This window comes from Equus asinus, chromosome 24 (assembly GCF_041296235.1).
Source record: "Equus asinus isolate D_3611 breed Donkey chromosome 24, EquAss-T2T_v2, whole genome shotgun sequence".
Taxonomy (NCBI): Eukaryota; Metazoa; Chordata; class Mammalia; order Perissodactyla; family Equidae; genus Equus; species Equus asinus.
The window spans coordinates 64122006-64135754 of record NC_091813.1 but is presented as its reverse complement, the minus strand read 5'-3'; the positions used below and the strand labels follow the sequence as shown (position 1 = coordinate 64135754).

The 13749-nt window shown below is 39.9% G+C and overlaps 1 protein-coding gene across 9 annotated transcripts in view; it reads right to left on the bottom strand.

Moving 5' to 3' along the window:
• The window catches only part of ENPP1 (ectonucleotide pyrophosphatase/phosphodiesterase 1), a 267067-nt gene that overhangs the window by 99374 nt on the left and 153944 nt on the right, over positions 1-13749 (bottom strand). For 7 of the 9 annotated variants that reach the window (XR_011497694.1, XR_011497690.1, XR_006517151.2 and 4 more), the window contains exon 27: positions 7208-7305. The gene's annotated coding sequence lies outside the window, so the exon portion shown is untranslated. Of the gene's footprint in view, positions 1-5086; positions 6525-7207; positions 7306-13749 lie in introns of those variants that run through there. The other 2 variants (XR_011497693.1, XR_011497691.1) reach the window with 2 other exon arrangements.

The window sequence follows — 13749 nt, the reverse complement described above, 5'->3', positions numbered from 1 at the left end:
TGCCACATACTGTGCGGAAGTCCATGTCAAGGTTAATCTGGCCTTCCCGGATAAGTATGCATGGCTCTACTAAATGCACAAATCTACAATTCCCCAAAATGTCTCATGACACATTTAAATCTCAGGGAAGTGTTCAATACCCTTTTGCCTCACAACTTAGTTGAAAACAGAGTTGCCGTTCATTTATAAGACAGTTATTCATCACCCTTTATTTTCATCTTATTCCTTCAAGACGACGCCAACAATCCTTTGCCCACATTGGAATCAATCCCTCATGTTTTCTTACTATGTAGATTCTCCTACTCTCTCTCTCTTAAAGGACTGTTTCATCCCTTCTCCATTTTTCTCCTTAAACCTTGATTCCTCCTATATTTTCTGCTATCAGTCCTGTTACCAGGGATGACTGTCTATGATGCTGTGTGATGCCAATCCCTCCACTTGTGTGCAGCTCCCAGCCCCTCTTGCCCAAGCCTCCCTCTCTCTCTACTTCATTGCCCATTTTTTCCCCATTCTACTCACTATTATTCAAAAACAAACATGCTAGTCCTCTCACCTTTCAAAACTCTCTCTTAATACTTCTTACCCCTCCAGTTACTGCCTTATTTCTCTTCCCTCTGCCATAAAACTTTTCCAAGTGTTGTCTATACTTACTGCCTCTAATTCACTCCTTGATCTCATCTCAAAGAGCCCCCCTCCACCACTCCATAGAAGCTGCTGGGTCAAGACTACCAAGAACCTCCACATTGCTAACTCGTTCCTCAATCTCATTTAATTGGTCAGTTTTCAACATCTGACACAGTCAATCACTGCCTCCTCCTAGAAACACTTTTCTCACTTGACATCTAAGACAGTGCTCCTCTTTTGGTTTTCCTCCTACCTAATTGTCCACTTCTCAGTCTCCTTGTCTGGTTCCATCACCTCTCTCAACAGGCAGTTCCCCGGGACTCAGTCCTTGGCCCTCCTCTCTGTGTTACTCACTCTCTAGGTAATCTCATCCAGGCTGATGGCTTTAAATATCTGTTTGTTGAGCTCTCCTAGATTTATATTTCCTGACCTCTTCTCTGACTTTTGGACTTAAATATCCAGGGGCATACCTGACAGGCATCGCAAACGTAACTTTTATAACCTGAGCTCCTCCCCACCCTGCCAATCTCTGTTCCTCTCACAGTCTTTCCTACCTCGGTAAATGGCAACCCCGTCTGTCCACCGCCTTAGGCCAACGAATCTTGGAATCTTCCTTGGCTCCTCTCTTTCTTTCACTTCTCCCTCCCCGCCGCCATGGTTTTGAATTCTTCAGAAAGTCCTGTTGGCTCTAGCTTTAAAATATATCCAGAATCTAACCACCGTCTACCACCTCCACTCCTGTTACCCAGGTCCACACCACTATGGATACTATTTGGCTCATTGCAACAGATGCCTAACTGGTTTTCCTACTTCTACCTCTGTCCTTCACCCCCTCTGTTCTCAACACAGCTGATAGATTGAGCTTTTAAAACATGCCGGGTCATGTCACTCCCCTGCTCAAAACCTTGAACTGGCTCCTTATGTCATTCAAAATGAATGGCAAAATCCTTCCCCTGATCTCCAGGAGCTCCCCTGGCAGGACCCCTGCAACATCCACCTTTCTTTCCTCTCTGCCCTCTGCTTTAGCCCTCTCTGACTCTGCTCTAGCCACAAAGGTCTGCTCACTGTTTCTGGAACAAGCCAGACTCACTTTCACTTCAGGGCCTTTGCACTTGCTATTACCTCTTCCAGGAATACTCCTTTTATCTAAGAAAGAGACATAGCTCCCTACCTCACCCCTTTCGAGCCTTCACTCAGTGAGACCTTCCCTGAATCCTGTGGTTAAAAGGTCAACCCTCCACATTCTCCTCTCCTCTTCTCAGCTGTTTTCTACAACCTTCATCATCATATAAAATATTTCATAGTTATACTCAATGCTAAGTTCCACGAAGACAGGGATATTTGTCCATTTTGTTCATTGCTGTATACCCAGTGCTTGAAATAGTGCCTGGGACACAGTGTTTAATAAATGAATTGGATGAATAAAGGCGGTCAGCTTACTAACTGCCAGGAAATGTGCCAATTGCAAGGTATGCACTGGTTCACTCCTCTGACAGCACCATGTCTTCTCTGTGGTCACAATTTCCCATTTGGATATCTCTGAAATAATTTTCATTCCAGAAAACATACCAAGTGACGTCTTTTTCATTACCAGACTTATGTCTCAGACACTTGCTAAGATAAGGACCCTTGTTACCAAAACCATCATAGATATGCCTGGCAGTGTAAAATAAAGCGTATGTTCTTTTTTCTTTTTCTTTCATTTTTGTAAAGTGAGATAAAATTGACGTATAACATTATACTAGTTTCAGGTGTACAACATAGTGATTCAGTATTTGTATATATTGAGAAATGATCACCACAATAAGTCTAGTTAACATTCATCACTATATATAGTTACCAATTTTTTTCTCATTTTAAGATTTACTCTCTTAGCAACTTTCAAATATACAATATGGTATTATTAACTATAGCCACCCTGCTGTACGTCACATCCCCATGGCTTATTTACTTTATAGCTGGAGCTTTGTACCTTTTGACCCCCTTCACCCATTTCATACCCTCCCTACTTCCCACCTCTAGCAACCACCAATCTATTCTCTGTATCTATGAGTTTGCTTTTTTTGTTTTTAGATTCCACATATAAGTGAGATCATATGGTATTCGTCATTCTCTATCTGACTTATTTTACTTAGAATAATGCCCTCAAGGTCCATTCAGGTTGTTGCAAATGGCAAGATTTCATCCTTTTCTATGGCTGAATAATATTCCATCACACACACACACACACACACACACACAGACACACACACACACACACACATATATATATACCATATCTTTTTTATCCATTCATCCAGCAATGGACACTTAGGTTGCTTCCATGGATTTCTTGGTTATTATAAATAATGCTTCAATAAAAATAGAGTGCATACCCCTATGTTCACAGCAGCATTATTTACAATAGCCAAGACGTGGAACCAACCTACATGCCCAGAAACCGATGATTGGATAAAGAAGATATGGTATATATACACAATGGAATACTACTCAGCCATAAAAAAGACAAAATTGGCCCATTCGCAGCAACGTGGATGGACCTCGAGGGTATTATGTTAAGCAAAATAAGCCAGTCAGAGAAAGACAAACTCTATATGACTCCACTCATAGGTGGAAGTTAACATATTGACAAGGAGATCTGATCGGTGGTTACCAGGGAAAAGGGGTGGGGGGGTGGGGGAGGGCACAAAGGGGGAAGAGGTGTACCCACAACATGACTAACAATAATGTACAACTGAAATCTCACAAGGTTGTAATCTATCATAACATTAATAAAATAAAAAATAAAAAAAATAGAGTGCATATACCTCTTTGAGTTAGAGTTTTCATTTCCTTTGAATAAATATCCAGAAGAGTAATTGCTGGATCATATGACAGCTCATTTTCAGTTTTCTGAGGAACCTCCATATCATTTCCCATTGTGGCTGCACTGATTTATACTCCCACCAACAATGCTCAAGGTTCCCTTTTTTCCACATCCTTGCCAATACTTGTTATTTCTTGCCTTTTTTATGATAGCCATTCTAACAAGTGTGCGGTGATATCTCATTGAGGTTTTGATTTGCATTTCCCTGGTGATTAGTGATGTTGACCACCTTTTCACGTACCTGTTGACCATCTGTGTATTTTCTTTGGAAAAATGTCCACTCAGACCCTCTGCCCATTTTTTAAATCAAATTCTTTGTTTTTTTGCTATTGAGTTGTATGAGTTCTTTATATTTTTTAAATATTAACTCTTTATCAGATATATGATTTGTAAATATTTTCTCCCATTCAGTAGGTTACTCAGGGTATCTTTTCTTAAAAGTATATTTCCTAAGAAAACTCTAGAAGAAAGCAACAACAAGCCCTCTACCTTCTTTAAAATTAAGTCTAAGGGGTACTAATAAACAAACTCAACAACAATGCCATTTTCTTGATTTTTCAATGTGCATAACTTGGTTTTTATCTGATTTTTGACACCATGATTCCTACATTCTATGAACTTAGCAAAAACTACATGACATGTTTCTTTAGGAAGAGTTCATTCCATCTCTAAACTTGTTTGGTTCACTTTTCACAATTTGAAAGAAAACTCAATTACAACAAAAGTGAAAGAAACTAAAGAGAACTCAAAGCAAAGAATCATTTAATGAGCTACTTCTCTGATTCTGAAATGTCTTCTGTAAGTAAAGCACTGGTAAAGCTAACAGCTATTAAACAACAGACTCTGGCTCATGGCCCACAGACCACCTTGTGGCTGCAACTGCTCTGTGTTCACCCAAACTCTTCTCTTCTACCTCCCGAGAGCCCATTGCCATTCCTCTTGCATCTGGGGACGTGGCTGTAGGATTGCAGGATTCTATCCTATAGTTCAGGGTCCTTTTGCATGATTCAAGCTGAAGCATTAAGACAACTCCCACATGATCCTCTCTGTTACTGCATTTTCTGGCTGGATGTGGAGAAACCATTAAAAGACTCTGAGGTCCTAAAAGATGGTGGAGAAAGACTGGATCCCTGAATGACCACAAGAGAGACTGCTCGCTGATCCTCTGTGGATCAGGTATGGCAAGAAATATACTTTTATTGTGTTAAGCCATTGGGATTTGGGAGTTTATTATAGTAATTATTGTTACTTATCTCAAGTGAAATACTATAAGAGACTGTGCTCCCCAGAGGTGACTGGCACACACTCCTATCACAGGCATATCCTCCAGATATCTGGCAGGAGGCTCGTAAAGTAAACATACTGCACAGCCTCAAGAAAAGTTGCCTTTCAGCTGATTCACTCAGTGACTACCACAGCCCAGCAGAAGCAAATTAAGACTTCCCAGTAGATTAAGGAATGAGTTCTTAAATATAAGTTGAAATGACTTGGAATGCAGTTGTTTAATGAATAAGAACCTTTCTTCATTCTTTAAATCAAATTTAAGCTTAACTGTCCCCTTTTTATTCCCAACAGTAATGACTCTAACAAGTATTTCTGAATCTTTCTTTACTGATCAGAAAAAATCTTCCAAAGACTTCTCTGAACATCACTACCACACCATGACATAGTTCCTCTTAAAACTATAAAATAAATCCATTCACATAAATTTTTTGAATGTCTATTATGTCCAAAGCACTGAGATAATCCTGTGGAGGAAGAAAAGGAGGATATATGGTGCCTACTCCAACTCCTGAACTTAACTTTCAAACCCTTCCATAATTCAAACAGTGTTTTTTAATATTCTAATATGTGTACCTATAATGATCAAGAAAGGTGATTTGGGATTTTACATGGATGCAGGAGAAGGTCGACGAGATGGAAATGGAATGATGAAGGGGTGAGAACAGAAGGGATGGGCTAATGAAGAAGGTAAGGTAGGACCAGCTATGAAGAAATGAAGGGATTGACAAGATATTCTGCTATTAGTAAGATATCCAGCTATTAATAAGATATTCTGAGTTGTAGAGATTTGCCCACATCATACAGGTATTGTCCAGCTCCGCGGCTCCTGAACCTTCCAGCTTCGAAGCTTCTAGACAAGTATTACCTAGCTCCATGTCTATTGAACTACACTCCAACCCGGGAGTCTCTTGGACCAAGGCCAAGTTTACAGGGCTGAGGATCCTGGGAACAGCGCCAAGTCCTGGACCTGGGCCTGAGGAAGACCTGGTTAGACTGTGATGTATGAAGGAACCCAGGCCCAGGTGTTCTGGTAAGAGAGAGATGCAGCCCAGCTTCTGATTCCTCACAACTCCCAATGGCACTATATAGATGGGGGTCTGCATCCTTGTTCCACTGCTTCTGAGCTGATGATATTATTTATACAAGTCACTTCACTGCTCTGAACCTCTAGCCTCCCCAGCCTTAAAATGGGAATGACAAGAGGACATATCTCATAGGGTTGTCATCAGAATTAAATGAGACGATGTATGTAAAGGACACGGCACAGTGCTTGGCACATAGTGAGCACTCCACAAATGGTAGCATTTTTATTACTTCAGTGCCTCTTGTATGTAATATTCAAGGTTCTAAGGGAAAATCCTTCAATTTCATCTTGCCTTTCAACCAACCAAAAAATTAAAAACAAACAAAAAACTCCTCCATTATCTGAATGACCTGGTTATGAACTCATCTAAAGAATGCTCTGGAAATTTTTTTGAATACAATGAGATGTTTTAAAAACTTAAGAAAAGGCCTTCATGGGGTCAGCCCAGTGATACGGTGGTTAAATTTGCATGTTCTGCTTCAGCGGCCTGGGGTTCGCCGGTTCAGATCCTGTGTGTGGACCTATACGTTGCTTGTCAAGCCATGCTGTGGCAGGCATCCCACATATAGAGTGGAGGAAGATGGGCATGGATGTTAGCTCAGGGCCAGTCTTCCTCAGCAAAACAGAGGAGGATCGGCAGCAAATATTAGCTCAGGGATGATCTTCCTCAAAAAAGACAAAAAGAAAAGAAAAGGCCTTCATAAAGAGTTCTCCAAACTGTATGGCAGAAATGACTAAGAAATTATTTTCCCTCTACCTTATGGTCATTTCCAAATAACCTGACTCTTTGAAAGAATAGATTCTGGGGATTGCCTTGAGTGGTGTAAGATAAGTTTGTTAAACAAAAGTCACATCATTTTGGCTGGAAATTAATTCTCAGGGTCCAATCAGCTAAGAGAGGCTGTTACCCTTTCAGCTGCCGCAGTGTCAGGATGTGTGTCTGTGGAGGGGTGGGGCAGCCGGCACAGCGGGAGGGGTAGGGGAGGGTTGGCATTCAGAAGGCTCAGAGGAACGGCTAATCACCAGTCAGCATGAGAAGACTTAGTACTCTACCTAAATGGCTGTTCTGGTACCTACCAACTGAATATCAGCCTTGCTAGCTTGCCTCATATCCCACAAGGAACGGCTGATAACAAAGGGAAGTGAATTTAGAACTCTTCCTCTCATTTGCAACCTAATGCGGACTTTCCCCTTTGCTCCTACTGGAAGATCCTTGCATTATAAAGCCTATGAAACCCATTCCCATTGCTATAGGATATAAATTTTTAAAAATGAAAAGAAGCTTAAAATTATTACTCTCTTATTCATGTATAAAACAGGTTGTAAGTCTTACCTGCAAGATTACTAACCTGAAAGAAAAGGCTTTCTGCATTCCGTAGATGTCCCATTTTCCCTTCACTACACAGGCAGACAGTTCACCAAGAATACAGTTACATTTTAATAGGTCCTAAAGAAAACCAAAAAGATAGGTTCCTGTCAAATGTCCTAAAACATTTTAGCTGTTTGACCCTGGATGGAACATTTGCCTTCCCTGGGGCTCAGTTTCCTCCTCTGAAAAGTGAAGGAGTGGACTAGATGATTTGTGAAGTTCTTTCTAGTGGTAACATTCTGAGATTCTCTCTTGAAGTCAATACCTCCATTAGCAGCGGATCATGAGGACTTCCAAGATAACCTATTCAAACCCAATCCAGTGCTGGAATCTCCACTATAACATCTGTTTGCCCATCTCCTTGACAGGAAATTTACCACCTCCCAAGGTGGTCCAATCAAACATCCAATAGTTATTTTCATCTGAAGCTTCTTCCTGCTAGTAAGCTGAAATCTCTTTGAAATTTCCACACATAGATCATGAAAACTGAATAGTCTATGTAATTACACCTCTCTATATCAGGATTACTATACTGGATTTAACAACTTCCCTATCTAGCCTTAAAATAAAGTGTATATAAGTAATATAACCTTTGTATATTGCTATGGCTGAAGAGCAGGGACATCATTTCTTGAATTATATGGTTTTGTACATTCTCTATACTTTTAGCTCTGCTTTCCACATTGGGCTTCATTCCAACAAGCATAACAACAATCACCCAGATGTTCTGAAGCACACTCATGTTCATTACAGTATAGATGAAACACCTGTACGAATACCTGCATTTTCATGTGGATCTTGTATAGATACGCTTTAAGAATAAGAAAGAGAATAGGTAAGTAAAAGGTTATATTGTATATGCATATATTCATGAAGGAAGATATTCAAATATTTAGAAAGCACTGTGAGGTTGATTCAAACACAGCATTACCACGAGGACTTAGTAAGAATATCTTCGAAACACATTAAAAACGTGAGAGAGTTCTTACAGACCAAGTTTTAAGCTAATGAGCTCTATTCAGTTAAACTGTGAACAATAACACAGTCATTTTTGTTTACTTTTGTTTGCCATATCTGTGGGCATCCACAACACTCCTATAAATGTCTAAATCCAAATCCTTCTTCATTTTGATCATAAACAAATCACTTTTCTAGGAATTTGGATTTGTCTGCTTGGTTCTATACTTTCAAATCAACATTACATTATAACTTCTTATAAAGTCAGAAACAACAGAACAACGTATTGAGTATCTTGTTTCTTGGAAAGTACATACTGAGCACAGTAACGTGCATAGTTAAGCATTTAATACACCTTTTTTTAGGTTATTCATACAGTGAGGAGGTGCATTTGTACTCACAAGTGGTACTAGGACCAGACTTCAGCACTTCTGCGTCTCAGAATAACCTTAATCTACAACTAGATCAAGAAATGTAAGAGTATTTAGGAGTGCCTACCAGGTAAAAGGTACCGCCTAGGCAAAGCGACAAAGTAACTTTGCTGTGAACATTCTGTTTCAGTTTCCCCATTTGTAAAATGGAAGTAACACCACCAAACTCTTCTGCTGATACTGTGTTTGTAGCCGCCAGGGGAGGAAAAAGTATATGAAAGAATAACAAAAATCTTAAAAAGGATCATGTAGACAGTAAGGTGTTAGATAGTTGCAATTATCGTTGCTATCCACGTAAGTACAATCCTTATTTGAATATTAACCTAAATGTCTGAATCCCAAATTTAAAAAAAGAATTCAAGCCAGAATTTTCTTGAGGACAAACTTTCTCAAGACATTTTAGAATTTCCTGCTTATTACTTCCAGCCAAAAGTACTGCAAAAACAGTCACTCTCGTAATCCTCTCACACCTCTGGTTCCAATCCTGGCCAGACTCGCAAATACAAAAAAGATGTGTGAAGATAGTCAGGGGAAAAGTTCAGTGGATGCTACTGAACTTCTGAAACAAACTTTGGGACAAAAGTGATGGTAGCTATTTTTTGGTAGTCAGTTTGTGGTTCTTCCATCTATTGAGATGGTCAATCTACCCCAATTTCTAGAGTTTTGGTGGTTAAACATTTTAATTGCCTCTAATGTTTTCCTTACATTTGTAATCCTAATTCCCAGAACTGAAATCCTATAACCATCTAAGGCAATGGAACATATAGGAGTATTCAAACCCTGCCAGACTTGAAAACAAGTTCAAGGCGACATATTTAATATTCAGTAACTTTAGAAATAGAAGCATTTGATAATAAATCATGTTTTATTTATTTCCTCTAACACCTACCCTAATAAGAATTCACAAGCAACTCAGGAGAGTGTGAAAAGGGAACAAGGGTCATCCTATTCTGAAGGACAATCTCAATGTTCAGTAATTTCCCTCTAGTTTGCACTAAGATCTTGGAGTGGAAAAGAAGTTTGTGTCAATCTTCTTCAGCCAAAGAGAGAAGGGCTTTGTAAGATAGACAAAAGGTAGGATGGGGAATAACATTGGGAAAAAAACAGAAGTTTTGATGGTGAAAAATCCCCACAAACGAAATGGAAACTAATATTCAGGTAGGTTAATTTTAGGTGTTTTGATGTCGTCATTCTGTCAAGGGCCATTAGAAGTCAGCAGGTTATTTAAAGGGAAAGGTTAGAAAGGTTAAGGGGAACTAAAACCCTGCGATTTCCAGGAAACACACAGCACACGTCTACCCTAGCACGCCTTTAGGTGTATAATTAAAAGAAGAAAGCTTTAATGCTTTTCTAGTCACGGCAGGTAGGACTTCTGTGCTTTATTTTTTTACCTAAAAGAAGAAAAACAACAACAGTGAAACTAAAACCACCGAGTTCAATTCCATGGGCCAAATCCTAAAAATAGGTCAGACTCGGCGTTCTTACGGAAAGAAATACAAAGTAAAAAAGAAAAAAACAGAAGATCTGAACTGGTTTTCAAAGCCGCCTGAATTTAATGCCAAGTCCACGAGGTGGCTTGGTTTTCAGGGGCCTCTCGTGAGCTGTGTGGAGCTCTGTACAGTCACCAGTGACCAAGTTCACGGTGCTGGGACGTGATGGGAAAATAAAGTTATTAAAAAGCATAAGAGCTTAGTTCTTTATGCTCATGTTTAAACATACAATTTCAATTATTACAGAAAACTTCATAGCTGTGGTTTAGAGCTTTATATATTAGTTCTCCATAAATGAACACATAAAATGGTGCAATTAAACACATGACAGTTCATACTGTGCATTTTGAATATTGCTTTCAGTACGTTTTTCTGCATGTGTCATAAGGACTATCATTTAAAATAAAAGTTTATTTCATGTTTATGTGCCATGTAGATATACATGATAGGAAACACTTTAGGGATTATGATTCAGAATTCTTCTTCATTATCACGTCATCATGTATAAATACTTTCTTTAGTTTAGAATAAACTCCAAGACAGAGACTTACATTGGAGCAGTTTTCCTAATGGATCAACTCAGATACAATTTTCTTAAAGACGATACATCCATGGAGATCAAGAGAGGAGATTCAAAAAGTCTCACGTCTACATGCATTTGCCTTCTAGATTCACCTTTTGGCAAAAATTTATTGAGTATCCACAACCAAGCCATGTGCTATGCTGGACACGAAGATGAATAAGGAAATCAACATGCATTAGTGGAAAGAGTTTAAAATAATTCATATAGAATGCTTAACTCATTGCCTGGCACAGAACAATTCTTCCCAGTAAGTGGTAGCTACCTCAATGAAGACAGTGATACCAAAGACCCTTCTGCAAGTGAAACATTCCAAAAATTCTATGCTTTTGGTTTTCACAAATATATTTGCTATTAATTTTATTTTTAATAACAACAAGCTTTCTTCCTACCAGGGAAAAGTGGTCAGACAAATCTACAAAAACATACAATACATACAATGAGTCACATGATTAGAGAGGTCAAAAGGTATTATGGTCGCTCAAAATAGGGTGTGGAAATGAGAAACGACTGCTTTCTTGTGGGGTTAACATTTGATCTGGGTTTTGAAAGATGGGAAGTGGTTCGATAAGAGAGTTCAGCTAGATTACAGAATACACACAGGGACTTGTCAGGCAATAAAGCGGCTGGTCTTGAACGCTAGGCCAAGAGCTTATTTTAGATTTTATTCACCAAGTAATAGAAAGCCAGTAAAAGTATTTGAACAGGGGAGTAAATTATACATATATATGTTTACATACATGCATGCATATGTGTTTATATACATACATACAAATATACATATAAGTGTGTGTGTGTATATATATATATATATAAAATATATATATCGACGTGCAACATTACACTACTCTGAAATACTTTCTCCCTTCCTGGTCAGTAATTTCCTCTTACAATCTGGAAGGATGATGGCCTGGCTGCAGAGGGCAGGCTATGGAGCGGGAAGCGCACATGAGGCTCTCTGAGGTCAGCCCTGCATTCTGGCCTGCGGCAGGCTGGAACACACGTCGCCAGCGGGGATGCTGGGTGAAGACCTGGATCTTGCAGCGCCTGGAGACTTCACCTCAGGAGACCTGTGGATACCCTCAAGGCAGGCTGGAGACTGCCTGAGTGTGTCCCACGAGATGCCTAATTTGTTCTGGAGCACTTGCACAGGAAGGACTATTTAGAAGATTGAAAGGCTACCCGTGCTAGAGGCTGGCAAAGAGCTCCTGCTGAGATCTGGGGGGATCTGGGAGCAGAAAGATTTCCTGTCTGCATCTGAAGAGTTGAATGATTCTTTTTCTAGTGGTTGGCATGTTACTTTCCTAGGACTGTCATAACAAACTAGGTGGGTTGAAACAACAGAAATTTATTCTCTCCCAGTTCTGGAGTCTAGAAGCCCGAAATCAGGGTATTGGCAGGGCCACGCTCTCTCTCAAGGCTTTAGGGAAAGAATCCTTCCTAGCCTCTTCTAGCTTTGGTGATTGCTGGCAATCCTTGCTGCTCCTTGGCCTGTAGATGCACCGCTGCCATCTCTGCCTCTGCCTTCACATGGCCTTCTCTCCCGTGTGTGTCGGTGTCCAAATTTCCCTTTTCTTATAAGGATACCAGTCACCATATTAAGGTCCACACTTACCCAGTGTGACCTCATCTTAATTACATCTGCAAAGTCTTTGTTTCCAAATAAGGTCATATTCAAGGTTCCAGGGATTGGGACTTCAACATATCTTTTTGGGGAACACAATTCACCCAAAACAGTTGACTTGTTGATCACTGAAAAGAAAATGCTGTGTCTCTCACCATTCCTTGGCTGTCTCTGATGCAGTGACCTAATATCTCAACTAAGGGCTTACAGAGGCATGAGTATCCAGTGCTCCAGGAGGTGGGGACACAGAGCTTCACAAGGGTCTGGAAAAACCAGCCTCCAATCACCCAGTACTCCTGACCTCCCCACTACCAACTTCCCACGGGTCCAATCTCAAGAAGGAAGAAACCACAATTAAAAGCAATGACCCACCTGAAGTGACGAAAGTCTTCAGGACAGCCCCATCCTGCTTTCCAGCCCTTTTTACCTAAGTTCCCCCAGGAGGGTCACTCCCAGACCACCTCTCATTGCTCACGCTCAGCTGAACAGTTCTCAAAAGCTTATGCAGGTGCGTACGTGTGAGGGCTCTGCACACCTTACGATGCTCACCTACAAGAGGGCATGTGGTTGTGGTTAAGCTATTCGTCCTGAGACAGCAAAACAAATGCCCCAGAAGGAGTGTTAGGACCATTAAAGGCCTGTGACTAAATAGAAATGTGTGCAGATTTCTACTTTATTCTTTTCTTTAATCTGAAAAAGAGCAACAAAAACTTTGCATTTTTCTCTAAACTAAAAAATTAAGTAAGGCTTTACTATCGTTTCTTTCATTATCAGCTCAGAATCAGATCTCAATATGTTAGATATATGGGTGAGTGTATCCCAGGCATAGACTTTAGCTGCTTTCTTAGGAGGTGCTTCTGTCTACCTTGACCCAGGATGACAGCTAATGACACCTGATGGCTTTTATCACAATTGTAGTAAATTCTTTGTTTATTAACTTGTAAAAATGGTTTGTTTCAAGTCTGTTTCCCTTACTAAACGCTAAGCTCCATGGATACTGAGCCTCTGTCTGATTTATTTCTATATCTCCAGTATGGTGCTCGTTACATGGTTCAACACATATTTGGGAGATGATCATAGGCCCAAAGGGCTACCCTTACAGGGAAATGAAAAGGGAGACCCAGTGAGTCATTCTGCAGTTATGGATCTTGCCATTAAATGAATGGGAATCACAATCAGCTCCCAGGATTACTGAGCTGAGAAACCGTTGACTTGATCTGTATCCCACACAAAATTAAAGCACCAAAGCTATGACCAGCACTAATTTAGAACAGAAGTGGCTAAAAATTTGCTCATATCTTGAATCCAAATGCAAAGTTAAAAAAAAGATGATAAAATCTATATTTGTATTAGTTTACAGAAAGTCCCCAATTGACCAAAAAAAACCGAAATAAAAATATTACAAATGAATCACTCTAACACAGCCCAGCATTCGTATAC